The sequence below is a fragment of the Bombus impatiens genome, unplaced genomic scaffold (genome assembly GCF_000188095.3).
Source record: "Bombus impatiens unplaced genomic scaffold, BIMP_2.2 scf_1383, whole genome shotgun sequence".
In the NCBI taxonomy this organism is placed as follows: Eukaryota; Metazoa; Arthropoda; class Insecta; order Hymenoptera; family Apidae; genus Bombus; species Bombus impatiens.
This window is the reverse complement of record NT_177802.1, coordinates 1-4,894: the sequence shown is the minus strand read 5'-3', so window position 1 is coordinate 4,894 and position 4,894 is coordinate 1. Positions and strand designations below refer to the sequence as shown.

Genomic DNA, 4,894 nt, shown 5'->3' with positions numbered 1-4,894 from the left:
TTCTCTGTAAATTCTATTTTTTTATATACTCTTATTTTGTCTTATTTTTTTTAAATTTTACTTTTATTTGTTTTTTTATTTATAGCGATGATGTCACTGCAATATTTTCAGGACCTAAGTCTGATGTCCCTCTTTGGGCTGAGGGGTCCGTCCTGTTTGGAGATTAATGATCAACCGTTTTTAGTATGTGTACTACCGAAGGAAGTAATTCTCATTTTGGCACACACCTATGTTTCTTTAAATATTCTATTTTTTGATCATTAGAAACAAATAAGAATACTGTTTACCTCAGCCAACGCTCAAACCGCGTTGAGTGCACTCGTTCTCGTCCGATCACGAAAATTAGGGAGCGCTGGGCACGGATAGTACTTGGGTGGGGTGACCGCCTGGGAACTCCGTGTGGTGTTGGCTTCTTTTTCCTTTTCCAATATTTTTACTTTTCTTGACAATCTATTTTTAATAATCTACAATCGAAGCATCGAGAAAGAGAAATGTTTTACTATTACGAGACCATTGCCATACATTGTATCATTCTCATTTTGGCACACACCTATATTTCTTTAAATATTCTATTTTTTGACCATGGAAAACAAATAAGAAAATTACTAATTTCAGCCAACGCGCATACCGCGCTGAATGCAATCGTCCTCGTCATATAATTACGCTGAAACAGGCTAGGAAATCAACTGTCCGCGCAAAAGACGGGGAAACTCAACCCCCAACCAAACCTAGTTGCCAGGACCAAAGGATTAGAAGATATCCTGAAAAACACAAAAAAAGAGCATCTCTCCGCCCAGGACGAAAGGACTAAGGAAGTCGGAAACATGAGACCCATAAAAGCTGCCTCGCCCACAGCGATCTCAACAAAAAACAGATTTAGCTTACTAGAATCAGAACCACATCCACAATCACAGCCGGGACCAGCAAACTACTCCACTTCGAGCTCAACCCTAGATGAAATAAGAAAAAAAAAAAACGAAACATTACGAGGCAAAACGGGAAGGCACGGTCCCACCACGCCATCGAAACAATCGACGCAGCAGGGGCGACGCACCCCGTCGTACAACCCAGGCGCCTCCAACACCGCCAAGGGGGGACCGAGCACCGGACGGACGCCTCACCGGATGCTCCGCGGAGGAGCGTACGAGCACCCCACCCACCACAAGAGATAACAGGCCGCCACCCATCAACATAATCCTACAAGACCCAAAGGACACCGTAACGCTCATAGAGAAAATAGCGGACATCAAACAATTCCATATCAAAAGAATACACTCAGGTAAACACGCACTCTACCTCCAAAACCTACCCGATTTCCATAAAGCAAAACAAACACTCCTCTCAGCTAACACAACCTTTTACACGTATACACCCAAAACAGAGAAACACCATACATACTTGTCAAAAGGTTTAGACAATAGTTACACCGAAACAGAAATACTTACAGACCTACAAGCCTTGCAAATTGACGACGTAAAATTCATAAAAGTCACACGATTCACGACAATAAGATCAAGGGAGAACAACATATTGCTCCCAATTTACAGAATACAACTATCCCCCGACAGCAATATAAGCAACCTACTAAAAATAAACCATTTTAACTACTACAAGATAAAATGGGGAAAAAATAATAATAAAAAAAAAGGATGACATAACTCAATGCCACAAATGCCAGCGATTAGGTCACACAGCACAAAACTGTAATCTAAACTACCGCTGTGTAAAATGCGCTGAGCCCCATGATCCAGGCGAGTGCAAAATAAAAAAAGAAGAAGCAGTAACCAAAGAGAAAATATTCTGTGTTAACTGCAAAAAACAGTTCTGCCCGAACAGCCGAGCTAAACGGGCGCGTAAAACAGTGCTTCAGAGAAAGTACGGCAAGTGGGGAAGAGAAATTTAAGAACGGTTACGCCTATAGCCAAACGGTGGAAACCCGTGTCTTCTATCAAGAAGACTAGCAAACCTACCATGGAGAATAGTGCACCAATAAAAATTATAAACAAACAAGATCAATACTACATATACAAAACAACAGATACATCAAAAACAAGTCAACCAACAAACCAAGAACAGGACTGCTCAGCCACAATTGAAGTTGACATGGAAATCAACAAAGTAACAATTCAACAGAACAAAAGCTGGAAGGTAGCCAGCTATAACAAAAAAAGAAAAATAACAGGTAATCTAGATACGGAAAAGCAGCGATGGCTGCATGAATTACCGCTAAGAAACTCCTTCAGCTCGCTAACAAAAGAATTAGACGACGACCCAACAAGCAGTACCACAACTCAACCAACACACATTACAAAATCTCCACCAATATTAACCACCACCAATATTTGTCGAGGCGCAAATAATAGATCCGCTTATTAATCGACTAAACAATATAGTTGGGAAGGATAATTACACAATAAAACAAACAAAATTAGAACAGGTAAAAATCCAAACAAACACACCAGAAAATTATAGGAAAGTTATAAAAGAATTAAGGGGAAAAAATGCTATATACCACGCGTACCAGTTCAAAACGGAAAGGAGCTACAAAGTAGTTATAAGAGGACTGCATCCAAAAATTAACACAAAAAAACTAAGTGACGAATTAGCAAATATTGGCCACCAAACAAGAACTATAAACAATATTACAAGGTACGATACGAAGCAACCACTACCGCTATTCTTAATAGAATTATAACCTAAAAATAACAACAAGGAAATGTTCGATATTAAAAAAAATTTTAAACACATTAATTACAGTCGAGCCACCCAGGCACAAAAAAGACATACCACAATGCATGAGATGTCACCAATATGGACACACTAAAAATTACTGCAACAGGAACCCGGCGTGTGTCAAATGCGCAGGAAAGCACCTTACAGTGAACCGCCCAAACACGGGAAAAATAAATGATGTAAAATGTTACAATTGCGGTGGAAATCGCCCAGCTAGTTACAAAGGCTAAGTAAGAAAAGGCTTTAGTAAGAAAACAACTTCAAGGTAAACTTTTTCCGCCGCTTCGTAACAGGATATACACTAACTCTCACACACATCAGGATAACACAGTAACTGAAACATCAACAAACTGTTAGGGAAGTGATACATTTACACTGTACATGAGAGTGTGTGTGTAAGGGTCAGAGGACGTCCAGGTCTTAGTTGAGACAAAAGACTGCCGTTAGAAGATTCTGGATAGTCGGTTGGCGACAAGCGTGCGTGCAAGACGTTCTTCAGAGTGTAATATAGATGTATAGCTGTTGTGTGTGAAATATAGTCAATTATTTGTATTTCCAAATCCTCGAATTTCCTTAACACAAACATACAGCATGTAATGAACATCAACCATAATAACACCTTTGGTAGTCGAAGCTACGTGCAAGCAGCCAAACAGTCAACACATTTAGATAATCAAATCCAGAACAATAACATCGACGACGCTACAGAAATCATAGAACTGATAAAGCTATCCATTAAAAACACGGAAATGTTAGCAAAAATGATAAGTGAACAAAACGCAATCCTTGAACAGCAAACGCAACAAATCACACTCATGTTACAGCTACTCACAAACACGCTAAGCAAAAAATAAAAATTGACACGCTTAAAATAGCAGCCTGGAACTCTAACGGCCTACAACAAAGGGCCTTAGAAACTAAAACATTCCTGTACAGCAATAATATCGATATACTACTTGTTCCAGAAACACACTTCACTATCAAAAAACTATTTAAAAATACCGTACTACACCATATATGATACCAAGCATCCCTCAGGAAAAGCACACGGAGGGATTGCAGTAATAATAAGAAACGATATTAAACATCATTTACACAGTCAAGTTTGTAAGGAATATATCCAAGCAACCACCGTTACAGTACAAACTAGCAGCAACTATTTACAGTTATCAGCAGTATATGTACCACCGCGACACAAAATTACATCACAAATGTGGAAAGAGTACTTTCAACATTTAGGTGACAAGTATATTGCAGCGGGAGACTATAATTCGAAGCACTTTAGTAAGAAAACAACTTCAAGGTAAACTTTTTCCGCCGCTTCGTAACAGGATATACACTAACTCTCACACACATCAGGATAACACAGTAACTGAAACATCAACAAACTGTTAGGGAAGTGATACATTTACACTGTACATGAGAGTGTGTGTGTAAGGGTCAGAGGACGTCCAGGTCTTAGTTGAGACAAAAGACTGCCGTTAGAAGATTCTGGATAGTCGGTTGGCGACAAGCGTGCGTGCAAGACGTTCTTCAGAGTGTAATATAGATGTATAGCTGTTGTGTGTGAAATATAGTCAATTATTTGTATTTCCAAATCCTCGAATTTCCTTAACACAAACATACAGCATGTAATGAACATCAACCATAATAACACCTTTGGTAGTCGAAGCTACGTGCAAGCAGCCAAACAGTCAACACATTTAGATAATCAAATCCAGAACAATAACATCGACGACGCTACAGAAATCATAGAACTGATAAAGCTATCCATTAAAAACACGGAAATGTTAGCAAAAATGATAAGTGAACAAAACGCAATCCTTGAACAGCAAACGCAACAAATCACACTCATGTTACAGCTACTCACAAACACGCTAAGCAAAAAATAAAAATTGACACGCTTAAAATAGCAGCCTGGAACTCTAACGGCCTACAACAAAGGGCCTTAGAAACTAAAACATTCCTGTACAGCAATAATATCGATATACTACTTGTTCCAGAAACACACTTCACTATCAAAAAACTATTTAAAAATACCGTACTACACCATATATGATACCAAGCATCCCTCAGGAAAAGCACACGGAGGGATTGCAGTAATAATAAGAAACGATATTAAACATCATTTACACAGTCAAGTTTGTAAGGAATATATCCA

At 38.9% G+C, this 4,894-nt stretch overlaps 1 pseudogene; it reads left to right on the top strand.

Moving 5' to 3' along the window:
• Nucleotides 1–291: 291 nt before the first annotated feature.
• LOC112213843 lies at nucleotides 292–411 on the top strand (annotated as a pseudogene).
• The last annotated feature ends 4,483 nt before the right edge of the window (nucleotides 412–4,894 follow it).